The 22,903-nt window shown below is 37.2% G+C and overlaps 1 long non-coding RNA gene across 1 annotated transcript; it reads left to right on the top strand.

Moving 5' to 3' along the window:
- Positions 1-10,614: 10,614 nt before the first annotated feature.
- LOC122053731 lies at positions 10,615-11,757 on the top strand. The gene is made up of 3 exons (XR_006132331.1): positions 10,615-11,140; positions 11,254-11,354; positions 11,691-11,757. It is a non-coding gene; the product is annotated as an uncharacterized LOC122053731 (long non-coding RNA).
- The last annotated feature ends 11,146 nt before the right edge of the window (positions 11,758-22,903 follow it).

Raw genomic sequence — 22,903 nt, 5'->3', positions numbered from 1 at the left:
CACCAACCCTAGCTACCGCCAACAGTTATGTCGTCGCGTTTATCTTGCTTCCTTTTTCCGTTGCACCTTTGGTCCTCAAATAACACCATGCCTCGTAAGGATACGATCCACGATAAAATAAAATTTTACATTTATCGATCCTATATTCCACGAAGGAATGTACATGTAATCTAGATCGAACAAAAATATAAAATCCTAAAACTAATACAGCTCCTGCTATATTTATTAATTACAATCATGGACACATATAAAATGCCCTCGACATGTCCGAGGGTCCAATCACACACAAACACAATAGGGCCATAATAGTTGGAACTAGGATGCCTGCAACCACAGAGTTAATCTATTTGCACATCCTACTATTATCCTGCCTAAATTTATGTATAAACAGTGCAAAAAATAGCTCTGATACCATTTGTTGGTCGCTACTTGGAATTCCGTTCTGCTTCCCCTATACAAAAATTTATACAAGCACAAAACTTTCCTAACAACCTATGTGTTCCTCATGAGTTAAACTTGAATTGGAAACGGAACTTAACATTTTTACTTCAAGTTCAACTCATGTGTTCTTCAGTAGTTAAAACTTGGATTGTAAACGATACTTAACATTATTAATCCAAGTTCATCCCATGTTATTGTAACGCCCGCCCTCCCTGCTACTAAAGGGACGGGGCTACTTACTTACTTAACTATTCCAGGATACATGCATATTTAAAATTTCTTTCGAGTAACATAAAGCAGCGGAAATGTCATGAAGTTATACTGGAATGTAACATAAATACAATTGGTTCATGTCAGACATAACAGAAAAAAAATAACATAGCAGGTCTTTATTTGTCTTAGCCGAGCCACTGCTACACACACCTCCTTGCCTCTCCTGCAGCTCCCTTAGATCATCCATTCCTTGCCTTTATCTGTGGTATAAGGAAAGTAAGCTATGAGCACACAGGCTCAGTAAGATCCTTTTCCTACTCACAAAAACCGTATCTCATATCATAGTCATACAAGCATATAATCAATGGAGACAAAAACATCTAACATTATATCATGTGAACATAGCCTCCTATCATATCATATTATTAAGAAACATCATACTCTGACATATCATAAATAAAGGAATCATGTGATGTGAATCATAGAAGCATAACATATCATCAGGTCATATGAATCACAAACAAAACATCTCATAACATCATGTCCTATAAGTCATAAGAGTATGTCATAACATCATGTCATATAATTCATAAAAACATATCATATTATGAATGGGTGCATTATGCAAAATGTCATTTTTAAAACATATGCCATGTCAAGTGCAAGATGTCTTTAAACATATCTTCTAATACTTAAACATAATATCATCATCATGAGGGTCCGGCTTGTACCATATACATACATAAATGCGTGCAATCCCTAGGACAGGGTAGCTAGCCCCGAACCTACTAGGGATCTAGACCCGTTCATAGTCCGTTGGCCTAGGGGCGTACTAAGGAGCCCATCCCTTTTTACTAGACCCGTTCATAGTCCGTCGGCCTAGGGGCGCTTATGGAGCCCACCCTTGGTACAAGCCATACAAAGTAAAATACATGTCATGCATATCATATCATCATAACTGTCACATCATATCATCATAAATGTCATGCTCTTGTCTTAACATGAAGAGTGCTCTTAATCCCAACTTAAAGGAAGCAACTCTTAGCCATTTACTTATCATATCATAAGGCATACATACTTGGGCACATAGCCATCATAAAAAAAATCATTATCATGCCTGGTTCATAAGCTTACGTAAATGAGCATGCTACATATTTGAAATCATACATGCTTGGGTACATAGTCATCATAAGAATCATTTCATGCATAGTTCATAAACATACATAAATAGGCATGTTACTTGTCTTATCATAAAGCATGCATACTTAAGCATAAAGCACATCATAAGAGTCATCATCATGCATAGTTCATGAGCATCCTTAAATAAACATATAAAGCATCATAGGAAAACATAATCATACATGGAAAACATTTACTAGCATCTCCTAATTCACATCGTAGTATGGGAGACACCTAGCAAAGTCATAATTGGGTCTCTAACCCTAATTTCATATGGTGGCCGAAAGTCACCATGCTTAGTTTTAGGTTACAACAACATATAAGCATGTGAACCTTAAATCAATTTCATGTCATACACTATAAAGAATATCATGAGCATAGGTAGTAGGTTCTAAGCTTCCTAGGCCTTTTAACTTGGTTGTGGCCGAACCTTTAAGAGCATGAAACTAAGTTTTATACAAGCATAAGAATCCAAGCTAACTTCATATCATATCATAAGGGAAATCCATGAGCTTGCTAAGTTTAAATTTAAACTTCCTTGAACCCTAGAATATAGTCATGGCCGAAAGTTCATGAAAGGGAAATAAACTTCTAAGCAACATACAAACATGAATACCTAGCCAAGTTCATGTCATATCATAAAGAAGCCTATGCGCATGTTAAATTAGGTTTTAAGCTTCATGAAACCCTAAAACCTCTCATGGCCGAAACTTCATAAAACAAGAGATAAACTTCTAAGCAACATACAAACATGAATACCTAGCCAATTTCATAACATATCATAATGAAGTCTATGAGCATGCTAAATTAGGTTTTAAGCTTCATGAAACCCTAAAATCTCTCATGGCCGAAACTTCATAAAACAAGAAATAAACTTCTAAGCAACATACAAACATGAATACCTAGCCAAGTTCACAACATATCATAAAGAAGTCTATGAGCATGTTAAATTAGGTTTTAAGCTTCATGAAACCCTAATTTCATCATGGCTGAAACTTCAATAAACAAGAGATAAACTTCTAAGCAATATACAAACATGAATACCTAGCCAAGTTCACAACATATCATCAAGAAGTCTATGAGCATGTTAAATTAGTTTTTAAGCTTCATGAAACCCTAATTTCATCATGGCCGAAACTTCAATAAACAAGAGATAAACTTCTAAGCAATATACAAACATGAATACCTAGCCAAGTTCACAACATATCATAAAGAAGTCTATGAGCATGTTAAATTAGGTTTTAAGCTTCATGAAACCCTAATTTCATCATGGCCGAAACTTCAAGGAAAAGGACAAATAAATTCCCAAGCAACATACAAACATGAATACCTAGCCAAGTTCTTATCATATCATGGGGGAATCTATAAGCATGTTGGATTAGATTTTAAGCTCCTTGAAACCCTAAATCTATCATGGCCAAAACTTCAAGGGACAAAAAAAATAAATTTCTAAGCCACATATAAACATGAATACCTAGCCAAGTTCTTATCATATCATGAGGAAATCTATAAGTATACTAGATTAGGTTTTTAGCTTCTTGGAGCCCTAAAATCCATCATGGCCGAAACTTCAAGGAAAGGAAAATAAACTTCTAAGCAACATACAAACATGAAGACTTAGCCAAGTTCATATCATAGCATAAAGAAGTCTAGGAGCATGTTAAATTAAGTTTTAAGCTTCTTAAAGCCCTAGCATATTCATGGCCGAAACATAGCAAGAAGAAGATCAAGCTTAAACAATATCCATCATAAATTTTTAACTAAGTTCATATCATAACGTACTAAGATCCATGAGCATGTGTTCTTCTCTTTTTATTTTTATTTTTAAGTGTTCTAACCTTTCAGAAATATTGTAAGCGACTTGAACCACAGGTGAGGGGATACTTACATCCTTGTTTGATTTACTTAAGGAGGAAATCTTGCTTGTGGAGCCTTCCTAGAGAGGAACTTCTTGCTTTGTTTGGGTTTCGGCAATGGAGTTGGGGAGATGCTCTTGGTCATGGTGAGGAGGAGGAGGGAGGAGAAAGGGGAGAAAATGAATTTTCTTCTTTAATTTCCCCTTTTATTCATCATGAGAGGAGGAAGGGAAAATGCACTTTTCCTTCTCCTTCATTTTACTCCTCCTTAATGAAAAGAGGAAGCAAGAATCCTCTTTTCTCTTGAGAGGAAGAAGACTACTCTAACTTCTCCTTCTAAATGAAAGAAGCTCTTTTCTTACTCTTAACTATATTGTCACTTCTCTCTCTAACAATAACTTCTCTTGGTCTATTGGTTAACACATACATGTATCTAGTAAGAGATCCAAGGTTCAAACCTTGGTCATCTCTTTTTGGTTCTATTTTTATTATTTTTGCAAATTTACACATAGGCCTATTTTTATTCCTGATAAAAAAAATATCTAAAATCTTGCTAAGTACTCTATGGGTGTTACAGTTATAGAAGTTGATTAAATATCTATTTCAAGGATTGACTTCCAAGTTAAACATAGCGAGACACTCGACTTTCTTGGGTATGAGATCATCCACACTTCCTAGACAAAGTCGTTCAAAGAAATTGGATATTTAAACTTCTTATAGTAACCCTAGGTTTAACTATAGAGACCTCAATAGAAGAACAAGATCAAAACACTAAATCAACACACAAAAAAATGAAACACAAAATCGCCAGCCTCTTGTGTTGGTATTTCAGGATCTATACAAAGAAAAACTAGTTTCACTGCGGAATTAAGAACTAGTTATACCTTTCTTTGTAAACAAAGACCTCTTGATCTTCTGCTGTATTCCTCTCCTCCTCTTGAACGTCGTGTGGGTGACGATCTACCAAGATGAAATCCACCCGAGCCTTCTTCTTTGCCTACAAGTTTCGGCCACCCAAAGAATGTCAAAATAGGAAACTTCCTTCTCTTCTCCTTCTTCTCCAAGCAACCAGCCACCAAGTGCTTCTTCTTTTCTTTCAAGTTTTGGCCACCAAGAAGAGATGAGTGTCGACCTTAGAAAGAAGAAAGGGAGAGAAGAAGATGTGTGCCGCCGGCCTTAGGGAAGAAAACAAAGTGAAGGGGAGAAGATGAGAGAGCCGCCCACACAAGGAGAAGAAGAGGAAGAGGTGGCATCCCTAAGGGAGCAAGGGAATTATGGAGATGTGTGTATCCCATAAGGCACCCTCTACCTCTCTTTTATAATCCTTGGTCATGACAAAAAAAGGAAATTTTAATAACAATTAAAATCTCTCTCTTTTAAATTTCCTATTGTGATGGCTACAAAAGGAAAGTTTTTAAAATTAATCTCTCTCTTTTAAACAATGTAGAAGGCTACAAAAATGGAAAGATTAAAATTAAAACTTCTCTTTTAAATCATGGTTACAAAAAAAGAAAGTTTTGTCAAAATGAAAATATCTTTTTTAAACATTATAGATAACTACAAATAAGGAAAGATTTTAATAAAATTAAAATCTCTTTTTTAATCCTTTGTAAATAGCTATAAAATGAAAGATTTTAAAATTTAAAATTCTCTTTTAAAACCATGTGGATGACTTCAAAAAAGGAAATATTTTATCAAAATTTTATTTTAAATAAAATCTCCTTTTCTATCATGCTATGGTCGACCCCTTGCTTGGGCACCAAGCAAGGCTTGGTCGGCCACTACTTGTGCTCCAAGCTAATGCTTGGTCAGCCCCCTTGCACCAACCAAGGATGTGTCCAATTCATTACTTAGGTAAGAAGTGGACTTGGTGGATATAAAGTTTTATAGAGACTACAACAGGGATCGAGAAGAGGAATTGGTTTTGGTCTGTCGATGAGCTTGAACTTCTTGTGTTCGATCCGAACACTCAACTCAAGTTCATCAAACTCATACCACTAAACAGTTATTATTGAACTATTGCACCAATCTCATATTACATTATGTGCTCCTTCTTATTATGAGTGTGTTAATCTCCCTGTGTTTAAGATATCAAATGTCCATTAATCAAATGAGTTACTGACACTCACTTAATTAACATCTACCTCTAAGAGTAGTACCACTCAACTTCATTGTCATATCGACTAAGTTCAGCTGCAGGGTTTACATGACAATCCTTATGAGCTCCTCAAGGGGACATCATCAACCTAGATAACTAGGATATAGTTTCCTTCTATAATCAACAACACAGCATATAAATAATATTGTTTCCCAACTTATCGGGCCTATTGATTTAACGAATAAATCTCATCCATTGATAAATTAAAGAAATAAATACTAAGTATATGTGCTTATTATTATATCGGGATTAAGAGTACGCACATCTATAATAACAGAGGTTATGTTCTTTTATGGAGTCAGTATAAAAAGAAACAACCTCAATTAATCCTGCTCAATACACACATAGTGTACTAGTATAATTTTATAGTCAAGATAAACTAGTACCAAATTACACTACAACCATTCCAATGGTTTGTCTCAATCCATCTTGGTTGTGAGCTACTATTTATAATTTATAAGGAACTAATAACATGATCTTCTGTGTGACACCACACACCATGTTATCTACAATATAAATTAAATGGACAACTGCATTTAACTAAATGCAGACATTCGACCAATGTGATTCTTATTACAAAATAAATGTTCATTCAATAAATGTTCCTACAAAAAGCTAGGCTTTTAGTATACTCCAAGCTATAGGAGGTATGTTTGTTATTGTTATCATGCACTTCTTTTAGTACTTATATGGTTATATATAATAGCTAGTTATGATATGTGTTAGTACTCATTTAGTACCTGTCTAGTTGGGTGTAGAATATATCGCATGTGATGGGTCAACAACTGATAACAGTCGACCCTACTGGAGGATTCGTCATATCATATTACCAATAATAATCATGTTGACTTAGTCTGTAGAGGATTAATTTATATTCTCTTTGGTTCGGACTATATATGACTGATTTACCCATATAGACTTGGGTAGTTGAGGATTGATTTACCTTAGTTACTTTTGTCGAGGATTGATGTACTCTTATTGAATCTAGTTAGTAGATGATCGATCTATTTTCATTGGTTCGATCAGTAGGGGACTAACTACTCTATTTCATAGAGATTTTTTATTTTTGGGGTACTCATGCTTGGTTACAGATTTTTAGGCACATTTGGGTACATGACTTGTACCAATGTAGAGAGGACTGAATTGGCCGTATACCATTGTCGGCTTGGTCAACCTATAGAGGATTGACGTATCATATTCCATGGGAACTTTGACCCTAGACCAGTTGTACCGGTTTGGATGACGTAGAAGGTACATTTGGATAGGATACCCCCACTGATGTGGAAAGGTGTAAAGCTACTTGCTAAACACTTATGAGATACAACCATTACTTGGTTGTATAACTTGTTGAATACATTCGGATATATAATTTGTACTGGCGTAAGAAAAAGTTAAAGTTAGCTGCTTATCTTTACGTGACAAGGCATCACATGAAGGAAGAAACAGATGATGATTTTTGAGATCAAGGCATCATTTGGTGATTAGGTTGAGGTGTTTTGAGAGCGAGTACTTTACTACCTCTTGCGGTAGCATGATGGATTATAAGATGATGATCAGTCGATTCTCCTAATGCTGATCCATGAGGGATCCTGACTCATGGACCGATCGTGGATATTCTTGATGATATCTAGGGATTTATGACCCGTAGTGATACAAAGGTAGTGTTAGTTGATTAACACCTAGGAAGTTTCACCTTCACTGAGTGAAAATATCATATGATGATTTACGAGGAGCAGAACGTCTATTGACAGTTATGTCGGCTCGCTATTTTTTGATAATACTCCTCTACCCTTGTGGGCATTGCTTGTCACCAGAGGTTACTGAACCTCAGATGGAGAAATCGTAGTATGATGTGTTGCAAGACAATGGTTAGTCGACTCAACTATCATTGTCTCCATAAGTAGCTTATCACCTTGACCACTCGATCATTTATTAAAGATCTTGAAGTCTATATGTTAGATTAGGATGTTCGATATTTTATCAACATTTGTCAGAAGACATTTACGGGTATAATTTTGAGATTTGTGGTGATATTCTTTGTTAGGTAGACTCTTAGTCAGGAGGTTGAGTGACCCTTTGAAATTTGGATTGTGAATCTTTAATTATGGATATTTAAGTATCTAAAGGATGAGATTTGACATACTCCTTAGACATTGTTTGGATAGGATTAGTAGAGTTTGTATACTCACATCTTTTGGATATTAGGGTACCCGATATAATGAAAATTGGTCACTGAGGAGTTATTATGGTTGATTATTGTTGAGGATGGTTTGAAGTTGAGGATATTGTGAGATCAGATATTGTGATATGTCAATTTCTAATGATTTATTGGATTAAATGTTGAGTTATGTGGTTATCTGATTATCTATTAGTGGATATTTGTTGTAATGATCTATTATTTGGGTTTGTCGTTGATGGTGACATAGTGAGTGTGATGTGTGATATTTATGGATTTGGTAATATGTAGTTAGTGATCGGATTACAGATTCATTCCTCGTAATCTTATGGTTGAGTATGCTTTATATACGGACATTATGAGTTTTTGGTAATGCCACTTGGGCTTACCAATGCTCTAGCGGTATTTATGGATGTGATAAACCACATCTTCTTGGTGTAGCTAGATCGATTCGTTATCATCTTCATTGATGACATTTTTATTTACTCTCTTTCCAAGGAGGAACATGCACAGCATCTTCGCATAATCTTGGAGACTCTTCGATGACATCATCTATATGCGAAGTCAGCAAGTGTGCTTTTCGGCTACTCTCAGTCGGCTTTCTGGGACACGTGGGTTCTAGCCGAGGTATTTTGGGTAGATCCTCAGAAGATCGAGGCTTTCATCAGCTGGGAACAATCGAAATCAGTTTAGGAGCTCCGCAGTTTCTTGGGATTGGCCGGATATTACAAACGGTTCGTTGAGGGTTCGTTGAGGGTTTCTCTCGTGGTCAGGAAAGACATGAAGTTCACGTGGTCAGAAGCCTGCGAGACCCAGGCCGGTGAAAGCACTTACAGTCCATTGGCAGCCAGATAGCTTTTGGTCATCAGATGGAGTTCAATCGAGATAACGAGGGTATTATTTATTTACAAGGCAAATTATGCGTACCTCAAACTCACTCGATCTTGGAGGAGCTACTTCAGGAGGATCATTGCTCTCGATTTATGATCCATCCAGGTGGATCATGCATGTATCAAAATTTGAGTTGTTCCAATTGGTGGAACGACATGAAGAAGGACATCGTGGGATTTGTAGCTAGATGTCTAGTCTATTAGTAGGTGAAAGATGAGCACTAGAGACTTGTCAGATTACTTCAGAGGATTCCTATTCCGGAGTGGAAATGAGAGCACATCACTATGGATTTTGTAGTGGGATTGCCTAGGACACGATGAGGCCATGACGTGGTTTGGGTAATTGTTGATCGATTATCCAAATCCGCGCACTTCTTAGCGATTTGAAAGACCGACTCACTGGATCGATTAGCAGAGTTGTATTGTCAGGAGATCATCAGATTGCATGGTGTTCCTTTGAGTATTATATCGAATAAAGACCCACAGTTCATGTCCCAGTTCTGGCAGAGTCTGCAGCAAACCTTGGGCACACAGCTCTATTTCAGTATAGCATTCCATCCGCAGACTGATGGATAGTCAGAGCGGACCATTCAGACATTAGAGGACTTGCTGAGGTCTTGCGTTATGAATTTCGGAGGTAGCTGGGAGGACCATGAGCCATTAGTAGAGTTCGCCTACAATAATAGTTATTATACGGCTATCCAGATGGCACTGTTTAAAGCGTTGTATGGTAGACCTTGTAGGACACCCACCCTCTGGGAGGAGGTTGGGGAGGCCCAGATGCTAGGACCTCAAAGAGCTTAACAGGAGGCAGAGTTGGTCCACATTATTAAACGGAGGATGTCCGAGGCGCAGGACTTTTAAAAGAGTTATGTTAATCGAAGACGTAGACCCTTGGAGTTCTCTACTGACGACCATGTATTTTTGAGAGTCTCACCCATAACAGGGGTGAAGAGATTTGGCCTCCGAGGTAAGCTAGCTCCACAATACATTGGGCCTTTCCAGATCTTGGAGAGGGTTGAAGCGGTAGCTTACCGTATGGCGCTACCACCGGCACTGGCAGGCGTTCACGATGTATTTCATATGTCCATATTGAGGGGATACGTATCTAACCCAACACATGTTTGGTCAGATATATATCAGTTCTCATTCAGCCTGACGTTACCTACGAGGAGGTTCCGATACGAATTCTAGACCACAAAGAGTGTCAGCTATGGAACAAGACTATCCAGCTGGTTAAAGTTGGATGACAGTATCATTCTGACGAGAAGGTTATTTTGGAGCTTGAAGATATGATCCGAGCTTGATACCCCATCTTTTTACTTGAGGTATATGGGTTAGAGTTCCGTTCAGCATTTTTCTATTTATCTATTGCTAGTGCTTGCCGATGGTAAATAAAGAAATTTGGGAACCAAATTTTTATTAGTGGAGGAGAATGTAAAATATCGAACAAAATGATAATAAAATAATAAAGTTAATGGGCGAATAATCTTATTGGAATTTTTAGGAGTTTTTAGGAATTTTCTAAGAGTTTTTCGGAACCCGTATGACGAGTTTAAGGGGATGAATTTATAGGCTAGGAGAAAGTCTGTTTGGGATATCCATTTAAATAGGATTTGATGGGAAAATCAACTTAGGGTTTAATAAAAGTAAACCTAAGTATATAAACCTTTCTCTTAAATCCCCAATTTATTTCCTTCCCTGAGCTCCCGATGCCGAACTCCTCCCCTCTCTTCACCGACTCCTATTCTCCTCCTCCCCTTTTCTCCTCGCCGACACCATGCCGCCCTTGCCGACATTGCGACCTCTTTCCCCCTTCTCTTCATCTCCAGCGCAGATCTGTATCAAAGCATTCTCCCCATCTCGCCAAATCCCTTCTCCCTCTCCCTCTCCCTCTCATCCCGATCCTGTTGCCGTACCCTAAATCCCTCGCCGCCCACTGCTATGAGTCACCATCGACTGCTATGGGCTGACACCGGAGCATAGGCATCGCCGGTTACCCCTCCTAGTCGTGCCCTAACCTCCATCTGTGATTTTTCCTCCTTGCCAACGCATGTCGCAGTTATTCCTTCTTCACCCAACTCAACAACTGCCTTCTGCTAGGTCTCCGACAGAGAAAGCTACAGGCACAAAATTAGACTTAGCTCCCGCCACTATTTTTTGGTAGCAAGCCTCTCTGGCCGTGAGTTTTAACAGCTGTGCATTCAGATTTGTGTAAGTTTCGGAGGTAATGCGTGTATAAAAGGAATTTGATTTGGTTGTGGAATGGTTGAGGTTTTCTAATTCAATCTAGTGGTGATTTGTTGGTTAATGGATTCATTAGTGTTGATTATGTTGTAGGGTTTTAGAAGTGGGAGATCAACAACCCCACCTTACTTCGGATACCAATTTCCCAGCCAACATCTCTTGCTGTGGATCAATAGCTGTGAATCTATATTTGGGTGAGTTTGGATTTGTTTCTGCATAGATTTAATGCAATTTAGTTGTGGAAGAATTTTGAGTATCTTTTATAATGTGGTTGTGAAGGTTTATGGCTGGAGATTAGTCCGTTCTTATTGAGATGAATTAAGTATGTTTGGTTAATGTTAGATTGCGAGTGGATGAGATTATGATGGGAAGATTTTAAACGATTCATGGATTAGATTAAATGAAATTGATCATTAAGTTAGGATTAATTAATGATCATATCAATTAGGGGTTTTCCTAACTAGCATTGAGGATTTTATTTAGCTATTAAATTCAAAGGAAACTTAGCTAAATAAGATACTTTGATGCAGGATCTATTTGAGACGGCATCATGATGTGGACTTTATCTGATACGATCTTCTTTTTAAGGCGGGTACCTTTGACTTATCTTTTTGATATTGTCATTCTGATATGCTTAGTAGGTTATAACTAGTAGTAATAGTTATGTTTATATCTGCTTTGTATGTCACTATTTGATACCTATAGTATGCCTTTGTTTGTTATTATCTGTTATGCATTTAGACATATGTTCTTATGTTCTTGCCATGTGTACCTATGATCATATAAGTAGTGACATTCATTTGCCTTACTGTGTACAAAAATAGTTACTAGACCTATCTGACATGTGTACATAGATTTATGATACTTAGATCATTGTATGGATTCGTTTGCTTTTTGGTACATATTATATGGAAGTGTATACTGCCAGGATTTACATGCTTAGTGTCATGCATCATCTTACATGATTGCATACTGAGTGATTGTCGACTCCATTATGATTGAGTACATCGGCAGTTACATGATTTGCGCACACAAGCACTCATGAGTTAGTGGTACATCAGGCAGGGTGTGTGCAGTTTGCTCTATTAGGCTCCACTAGTCCGCTCATGGGTAGTGTTCACTACAGCATGGTAGCGGGCAAGGATCCCTCCCCTTGACTATGACACTGGGAGCTGAGAGCTTCGACTCCCCCATTTATTTAGGGTAGGAGAATAGGTGTACTCCGACAGCATCCTATCTACTTGGTCACTCAAGAGTAGTGATGGCAGAGTGCACAGTTGTCATAGCTCTACCCACTCGATCTCACCATCGTGTGTGAGATTGCTGATTGACGTCAGGGGTGCATGCCATTTTTGCATCATATGCATGGATTGCATTTATTGTTCATGATTGTTTTACTTTGGATGTTGCATTTTTGTTGATGCATATGTTTGACATGCATACATGATACATTATGTATTTTGGTCTGACGACCCTTATATTAGGATATGAGGCCCTGGTGAGTATAATTCTTCTCTCCTTGATCAGTTTTGCATTTCCTGTTATTAGTTAGGAGACTGTACTTCATAATTATTACTGGTAGTTATCTTTTACTATGCATGTCAGCTTGATACCTGTTGAGTTGTTGAACTCACCCCGTTGTATTATTCCTATTATAGGTAGATGATTAAGCAGTCTCTTGGAGGTATCTTGTCTGCCGGTCCCTCATCACATCAAAAGATGGTTTTACTTCACTTTTGATTTCCTTTATATATATACTTTAATGTTTTAGCATTGTATTGGTGTTTATCCATGTGGCTATTTTCTTTGACTTTGGTGTTGTATTTGTATTTAAGCCGTATCGGCACACATTGTGTTGTTTTGGTTGTATGGGTTTTCCATTTATTTTTTCGTTATATTTTTAGTACAACCGAGTGGGCTATTTTATATATAGCTGCATAGTTGTGTTTGTAGTATAACCGTGTGGGTTGTTTATGTTGGAGTGTATACTTAAAAGTTTAGCTTTTGTACACATTTATTTTGAAATAAAGAATCACATTGGTCAAATGTTTACATTTATTTGTTAAATGTAATTGTTCAATTAATTTATATAGTAGATAACATGGAGTGTGGAGTCACACTTAGAAAATCATGTTGTCGGTTCTCTATAAATTATAAACAGTTGCTCACGACTAAGATGGAAAGGAACAAACCATCAGAATAGACGTAGTGTAATTAAGTATTAGTTTATCTTGATTAATAAATTACACTGATACACTTTAAGTGTATTCAGTAGAATCATTTAGGTAAGTTCTTTTTGTATTGACTTAGTAAAAGAACTATACCTTAGTTATTATGGAAGTGTGTGCTCTTAATTCTAATATAATAACAAGCATGTATATTTAATATTTATTTCTTTGACTTATCAAAGGGTGAGGTTTAGCTCGATAAATCAATATACCCGATAAGTTGGGAAATAATATTACTTATAGTATGTGTTGTTGATTATAGAAGGAATCTGTGTCCTAGTTATCTAGGTTGAGAATGTCCCCTAGAGGAGCTCATAAGGATTGCCATGTTAAACCCTGCAGGTGGACCTAGTCCAATATGACAATAAAGTTGGGTGGTACTACTCTTGGAGCTAGATATTAATTAAATGAGTTGTTAGTAACTCACTTAATTAGTGGGCATTCGTAATCTTAAACACAGGGAGACTAACACAATGAGATAAGAAGGAGCCCATAATGTAATTTGGGATTGGTGCGGTAGTGCGGTAATAACTCTCTAGTGGAATGAGTTATTATCGATGAACTTGAGTTGTGTGTTCGGGGTGAGCACGGTATACTCAAGCTCATCAGAAGGCCAAAACCAATTTCTCCTCTAGGTACATGTTGTAGCCTCAATAAAGCCTCAAGTCCATCCAAAGAAAAGTCTATCTTGGTTTCCAAGAAGGGGTCGGTTCATTGCTTGGTGACCAAGCAATGGCCGACCACATATTCTCTAGAAGTGGCCGGCCTTTGCCTTGGGCAAGGGAGCCGACCGTAATATTTAAATTAGGAAGGTTGTTTTTGAATTTTTAAATTTCCTCAGATATTTACAATTTGTAAAAAGAGAGATTTTAAAAATTTATAAAATTTTCCTAATTTAAATTAAGCCACAAGGTTTTAAAAGAGAGTTGTAAAATTTATAAAACTTTCTTTTAAAAAGAAATATTATTAGAGATGTTTTAAATTTTAAAACTTGGTTTTAAATTTTAAAACTTTCCTTTTAATATCCACATTAGAAAAAAAAAGAGTTTGTAAAATTTTATTAGAAGTTTTCTTCTTTTAAAATTTTATAAAAAAATTTTTCTTTCTTTCCCTTTTAATAAGTGGTCGGCCACCTTGCTTGGTGCCCAAGAAAAGGGCTGATCAAATAATTAAATATCAACAAATAGTTGTTTAATTAATAAATCAATTTAGGATTGATTAATTAAAAGGAAAGAAAAAAAAAATTAAAAGGAAATAGGAATGAGTCTAATTTTTTATAAAACTCTTTCCATAATTTTCCGTTGGGAAACTAATATAAAATGGGGGGAAGGGGAGGCCTTGAAAAAGATAACAATTGATATTGCGTTGTTGGAGATCATCAAGTGGTCGGCCCCTCTCTCTCTCTTCCCTTTGCTCTCTTTTGCTCCTTTGTGGTGGTGGTGGCCGAATTCTAGAGAAGGAGGAGAAGCTCTCCGGGTGGTGTTTGTCTTGGAGGATCGTCACCCACACGACGTCCAAGAGGAGGCGAGGGATACGGCAGAAGATCTCGAGGTTTTTAGCATACAAGGAAGAGGTATAACTAGTATTTAATTTCTGCATCATACTAGTTAATTTTTCTTTGTATAAATACCAAATACAAGAGGCATTCGATTCTTGTTTTTCGAATTTAATTTCGATGTTGTGTTCTTTTTCTTTTTTTTTCCTTGTGATTTGATTGTTCCTTTTGGTTAACCTAGAGTTATATAAGGAAATTAAATATTAACTTTCCTTAAAAGGCTTTGTCTAGTCGGTGGTGGTTGCTCCCATATCCAAGAAGGCCAAGTGCCTCACCATGCAGCACTGGAAGTCAATTTTGGAAACTAATATTTAATTAAATTTATAACCTAGGTGATTTGGATCAAACGTGTTAAGTTCCGCAGGAGATCCAAATCTAAACATAAAAGAACATATAAGTTAAACTTGGAATCAAACGTGTTAAGTTCCGTAAGAGATACAAGTTTAACTTAAAAGAACACATGGTAGCTAGGAAAGATTCAGATCACGTATAAAATTTTTGTATAGTGGAGCCATTGGGTTTTCCGAGTAGCAACCAACAATTGGTATCAGAGCTAGGGTTTTGCCTCTGTGTATTTGGTATTAGTTTAATTATGCACATGTCATACATAATTTAGGCAGGTTAATTGTAGGATGTGCTAACTTTGTGGATGCAGGATCCAACTATTATGACTTATAGTTATTATGTGTGTGATTGGACCCTTGGACATGTCAATGACATTTATTATGTGTGCATGATTGTATTATAAAATACAGCAGGAGCTGTATTTAGTTTTATTAGGATTTTATTTCTTAATTTAGATACATGTACATTCCTTTTATGGAATATAGGATCGATGGATGTAAATTTTATTTTATGTTCGATCTAGTTTACATGTACATTTCTTCGAGGAATTTAGGATCGAAAAATGTAAAATTATATTTATGTCGCGGATCGAATCTTGCAAGGCGTGCAACCTTTTGAGGATCAGAGTGGCGCAGCGGAACAAGGAGCAAGATAGATGCAACAACTAGACCCGGTGGCGGTGGCCAAAGATGGCAGCAGCTAGGGATGACGACACACGGAGGACAACAATAGATAAAAGCCATAATAGTTGAAAATTAGTTTTTCTATTTATTGCTTTTGTATTGTGCTGTGTGTGAATGTTAGTGTACATGTTTAGTAGGCTAGCATCATCAAAATTCCTCACTTTAAATAACTAAGTGGGAGAGGAATTTATTTTAGTGAATTCCACGGTCTCCATTACTGGTTTGTAAGTGATGCAAACAAACTTGCGCGTTGGCTTTGAGTGTCTTCCTCTATATCGGATGAGTTTGTTTGCGGATCACTAGACCAAACTTCCATTTCGGATGACTATAGGAAATTAATTAAGAGCGTGTGATCTTCCCCATCGAAAGGGGCGCAATCTTATTAATGGACTTAGTGTCAAGTAATGGTATACACTTAGGCACGTCTAATAGTATCCTCCCCATCGAAGTCACTGCTATTATTTGTGTGACCGAAGGAAACCAACTATTAATTTTATTTGTCAAAAAGTTAGGTTGACAAGATAATAAAATTAATGGGATATACCCTCCTTTTACAAATGTTGAATTTGTATACGTCCACACTATCGTGGCATACAAAATTCACGGTGTTTTAAGGTATTGGTTAATTTAAAATAGTATTGTTTGAGGAATCAATATTATTCTAAATTTAGAGTTCTGACCAAAATTTATTTTGTGATTCTTAGGATGACTTTCAACGCACTGGCCATTATTCTAAAAGAAAACAGACTTACTGGTTCCAACTATATAGATTGGAAAAGAAACCTGGACATTGTTTTAACTGCTGAGGGCTATAAATTTATACTGTCAGAGGAATGCCCAGAAACACCTACCAATGATTCTACCCCAGAGGAGATTCAGCATCATAGTAAATGAGTAAAAGCTGATGAGATGACGCGGTGTTACATCTTGGCTTCGATGTCAAATGTATTGCAACATCAGCATCAGGACTTACCAATAGCCTATGATATAATGAACAATCTCAAGGAACTCTTCGGACATCAGAATCGGGCTGCTAGGCAAGAGGCAATGAGAAAACTGATGACAACCACCATGACTGAGGGGACTCCCGTGAGGGATCATATTCTCAAGATGATGGCTTACTTAAACGAAATACAAGTTCTTGGAGGGGAAATTGATGGGGAAACCCAGGTCGATATCATCCTCCAAACGCTGCCCAGAAGTTTTGAGCATTTTCGCCTGAACTATAAAATGAATAAAAGGATGTATTCAATGGCGGAACTTCTGACAGAACTTCAGGTAGCCGAAGGGTTGTTTCGTCAACATTCTCAAATTCACTATGCTGAAAATGGTTCTACTTCTAAGCCGAAAGGCAAGAAGAAGAAGAAACAAAATAGCTCAGCAAAGAAGGTGAATAAACCTCAAGGTGCAGGACAAAAAGCTGGAATAAAGAAGCCGAAGGGCAAGTGCTTTATTTGCAAGCAGACTGGACATTGGAAGGTGGACTGTCCTCGTAGGAAACAGAACAATAAAGGTATATCTCATACTCTAGTAGTTGAAACATGTTTAGCGGTGTTATCTACCAGCACCAGGTGTGTAGATACGGGAGCCACTGATCATGTCTGCATTTCTTTGCAGGGGTTCCAGGAAACCCGACGACTATTTGATAGAGAGATAACTGTCTACATGGGCAATACTACTAAGGTGGCGGCTGTTGCAGTGGGAGACGTCTAATTATCATTTGATAGGAATAGGAAATTAGTTTTAAGGAATTGTCTTTATGTACCCAGTTTTAGAAAGAATTTAATTTCAGTTTCTAAACTGTATTTAGATGAATATTCAGTTTCCTTTAGTAACAATGTGATTATAAAGAGAAATAAAATGATTATCTGTTCTGGTGCATTGGTTGGCAATTTATATACTTTAAATCTAATTTCTTCCACAAAACAAAATATGGAAATTAATAACACATCTTCTAACTCTAATAAGAGAAAAGAACCTTCGGAAATGAACCAAACATATCTTTGACATCTAAGGCTTGGTCATATTAACTTAAGTAGGATTCAAAGGCTTGTAGCCGATGGACTCTTGGGTCCATTAGAGTTGGAAAACTTTCCAACGTGTGAATCCTGCTTGGAAGGTAAGATGACCAAGAGACCTTCTAAAGCCAAGGGGTATAAAGCCAAAGAAGCGTTAGAATTGGTTCATTCTGATTTGTGTGGTCCTATGTCTATCCAGGCTAGAGGTGGCTTTGAATATTTTGTCTCTTTTATAGACGATTATTCAAGATATGGATACATTTACCTAATGCGTCGCAGTCTGAGTGCTTTGATAAATTCAAAGAGTACAAGGTTGATGTGGAGAAACGCCTAGGTAAAAGTATCAAAACACTACGGTCTGATCGTGATGGCGAATACCTCTTAGGAGAGTTTAGGAATTACTTATTAGATGCCGGGATTCAATCCCAATTATCCGCACCTGGTACACCCCAACAGAATGGTGTGGCAGAACGAAGGAATAGAACTCTTATGGAGATGGTTAGATCGATGATGAGTTATTCAGAATTACCAAATTCGTTTTGGGGATACGCTCTGGAAATAGCAGCGCACATTCTGAACTTAGTACGTTCTAAATCAGTGTCTTCTACTCCCACAGAATTATGGAATGGGCGGAAGCCCAGTCTAAGACATATTCGGATTTGGGGTATTTCAGCACATGTGCTGAAACAAGATGCTGATAAGTTAGAATCTCGTACAGAAGTTCGTATGTTTGTGGGGTATGCCAGAGGAACGAAAGGCGGTTTAGTTTATAGTCCTAAAGACCAGAAGGTCATTGTTAGCACTAATGCCCAGTTTTTAGAAGAAGACTATATAATGGATCACAAGCTTAGTAGTAAAATTGTTCTAGAAGAACTTAGAGAGGACACGTCTACTTCAGTATCAACAGTACAAGATGAAGTACCACAAGAGACTGCAACACGTGTCACACATGATACACAACCACAGACGGTGCCTCGTCGTAGTGGGAGGGTTGTAAGGCAGCCCGAGAGATTCATGTTTTTGGGTGAGTCTTCGGACTTGATCCCAGGCAAACATGAACCAGATCCCCGGACTTATGATGAAGCACTCCAAGATATAGATGCAGTATCTTGGCAAAAGACAATGAATTCCGAAATAGAATCTATGTATTCTAATAAGGTCTGGGAGCTTGTAGAACCACCTGATGGTGTAAAAGCCATTGGATGCAAGTGGATCTATAAAAGGAAAAGAGGGACAGATGGGAAGGTAGAAACCTTCAAAGAAAGGCTTGTTGCGAAGGGGTACACTCAGAAAGAGGGAATCGATTATGAGGAGACCTTTTCGTCGGTAGCTATGCTTAAGTCTATTCGGATACTCTTATCCATTGCTGCTCATATGGATTATGAGATTTGGCAAATGGATGTCAAGACAGCTTTCCTTAATGGAAGTCTTGAAGAAAACATCCATATGAAGCAACCAGAAGGGTTCATTGAAAAGGGCAAAGAGCATCTAGTGTGCAATCTTATTCGGTCCATTTATGGACTGAAGCAAGCTTCAAGATCTTGGAACATCTGGTTTAATGAAGTAATCCAGTCATATGGATTTATTCAGTGTCCGGATGAGTCTTGTGTATACAAGAAATGTAACGGAAACATGGTGGTATTTCTTGTACTTTACGTAAATGATATTTTGTTAATTGACAACAATGTCAAGGTATTATCAGACGTAAGGGTATGGTTGTCCAAACAATTTGATATGAAGGACTTAGGAGAATGTGCACACATCCTTGGGATCAAAGTTATAAGGGATCGCAAGAAAAGAATGTTGTGTCTATCCCAAGCTTTATATATAGATACAATCCTTGCTCGTTTTAGCATGCAAAACTACAAGAAAGGTTTCTTACCTTTTAGGCATGGAGTAGCCTTATCTAAAGAGATGTCTCTAAAAACATCAAAGGAGATTGAGAATATGAAGGCAGTTCCTTATGCTTCGGCTGTAGGAAGCCTCATGTATGCAATGTTGTGTACGAGACCTGATATCTGTTTTGCCGTGGGCATGGTTAGCATATATCTAAGTAACCCTGGACAAGGACATTGGACTGCAGTAAAGCATATATTAAAGTACCTGAGAAGGACTAGAGATTATATGCTAGTTTACCAAGCAGACGATTTACTCCCTGTGGGTTACACGGATTCGGACTTCCAATCAGATAGGGACAACAGTAAGTCTACATCAGGCTATGTGTTTACTTTAGGAGGTGGAGCCATTGCATGGAGGAGTGTTAAGTAGAAATGCGTCTCAGACTCAACCATGGAAGCTGAGTATGTGGCAGCCTTTGAGGCAGCCAAAGAAGTTGTATGGCTCAGGAACTTTCTAATGGACTTAGATGTGATTCCTGTTTTGCCCAAGATCGTCACAATTTATTGTGATAATAGTGGAGCAGTTGCAAACTCGAAGGAACCACGAGACCATAAGGCAAGTAAACATATAGAGCGCAAGTACCACCTGATACAACACATCGTCAAGCGAGGAGAAGTTGTCGTCGCCAAGATAGCATCAGCAGATAACCTGGCAGATCCTTTCACTAAGGCTCTTCCGGCGAAAGCTTTTGATCGGCATGTGGAGGGGATGGGAATCAGATATATGGCAACAGATATGGCAGCTTAGACTTTTAGTATAAGTGGGAGATTGTTGGAGTGTATACTTAAAAGTTTAGCTTTTGTACACATTTATTTTGAAATAAAGAATCACATTGGTCAAATATTTACATTTATTTGTTAAATGTAATTGTTCAATTAATTTATATAGTAGATAACATAGAGTACGGAGTCACACTTAGAAGATCATGTTGTCGGTTCTCTATAAATTATAAACAGTTGCTCACGACTAAGATGGAAAGGAACAAACCATTAGAATAAACATAGTGTAATTAAGTATTAGTTTATCTTGACTAATAAATTACACTGATACACTTTAAGTGTATTGAGTAGGATCATTTAGGTAAGTTCTTTTTGTACTGACTTAGTAAAAGAACTAGACCTTAGTTATTATGGAAGTGTGTGCTCTTAATCCTAATATAATAACAAGCATGTATATTTAATATTTATTTCTTTGACTTATCAAAGGGTGAGGTTTAGCTCGATAAATCAATACACCCGATAAGTTGGGAAATAATATTACTTATAGTATGTGTTGTTGATTATAGAAGAAATCTGTGTCCTAGTTATCTAGGTTGAGAATGTCCCCAAGAGGAGCTCATAAGGATTGTCATGTTAAACCCTGCAGGTGGACCTAGTCCAACATAACAATAAAGTTGGATGGTACTACTCTTGGAGCTAGATATTAATTAAATGAGTTGTCAGTAACTCACTTAATTAGTGGACATTCGTAATCTTAAACACAGGGAGACTAACACACTCATGATAAGAAGGAGCCCATAATGTAATTTGGGATTGGTGCGGTAGTGCGGTAATAACTCTCTAATGGAATGAGTTATTATCGATGAACTTGAGTTGTGTGTTCGGGGCGAGCACGGGATACTTAATCTCATCGGAAGGCCAAAACCAATTTCTCCTCTAGGTCCCTGTTGTATTCTCAATAAAGCCTCAAGTCCTTCCAAAGAAAAGCCTATCTTGGTGTCCAAGAAGGGGCTGGTTCATTGCTTGGTGACCAAGCAATGGTCGGCCACATATTCTCTAGAAATGGTCGGCCCTTGCCTTGGGCAAGGGGGCCGGCTGCAATATTTAAATTAGGAAGGTTGTTTTTGAATTTTTAAATTTTCTCAGATATTTACAATTTGTAAAAAGAGAGATTTTAAAAAGTCTGTAAGTTGGGAATGGAGCAAAAGTTGCTACAATCGCCATCAGAACATATTTGTTACAGCTTCCTAGTGGACTTGTCTTAGAATTAGTTAATTGTTATTTTATTCCCGCATTAATTAAAAACATTGTTTCTATTTCTTGCTTAAATAGAAAAGGTTTCCATTTAACTTTTAGTAACAATTATTGTTATATAACGTTGAATGATGTTCTTTTTGTCACTGAAACTTTATACAATGACATCTACGTATTAGATACATCTAGTGATGCATTTAATATCAATACAAGTAATAAACGCACAGATTAGATAATCAATTAACCTCTTACTCGTGGCATTGTCGCCTTGGCCATATTAGCAAGAAACACATATCTGAATTACAAAAGATTGTAATTTTGAATTATTTGAATTAAATACATTTGATGCATGTGATTTATATTTAAAAGGCAGGATGACAAAGTTACATTTTTCTGGAAAGGTTGAATGAGTTGATGAGTTACTTAGGCTCATATATACCGATGTATGTGGACCAATGTCAACTCATGCACTAAGAGGTTATAGCTATTTCATTACTTTCATTGATGGTTACTCTCATTATGGGTATGTGCATCTAATGAAACACAAGTCTAAAGCCTTAGAAAAGTTTAGAAAATTCAGAAATGAAGTAGAGAAATAACATGGCAAAAATATCAAGATACTTCAATCCAATTGAGGTGGCGAGTCTTTAAGCCAAGAGTTTCAAAATTATCTAAGGGACAATAGTATATTGTCTCAATGGACTCTGGCATATACGCCACAACATAATGGTTTATTAGAAAGGCGTAACTGAACCTTGTTGGACATGGTTAAGTCGATGATGAATCGTGTATATCTTCCCAAAACCTTTTTGGGTTGTGCACTTATGACAGCTGTTTACTTGCAAAATAGAGTCCCGACGAAAGCAATCTCAACTACTCCATATAAGGTATAGACTAACCTCATATCTTATTTGAAGATATGAGGATATCCTGCTTATGTGAAGAGTACTATATCAGACAAGTTGGATGCTAAGTCAAATAAGTATTTATTTATTAGATACCCTAAGAAAACTAAGGGTTACCAATTCTATCACCCCTTGAA

The sequence above is a fragment of the Zingiber officinale genome, chromosome 3A (genome assembly GCF_018446385.1).
Source record: "Zingiber officinale cultivar Zhangliang chromosome 3A, Zo_v1.1, whole genome shotgun sequence".
NCBI lineage: Eukaryota > Viridiplantae > Streptophyta > Magnoliopsida > Zingiberales > Zingiberaceae > Zingiber > Zingiber officinale.
The sequence above is the reverse complement of the archived record's forward strand: the minus strand, read 5'-3'. Positions and strand labels throughout refer to the sequence as shown.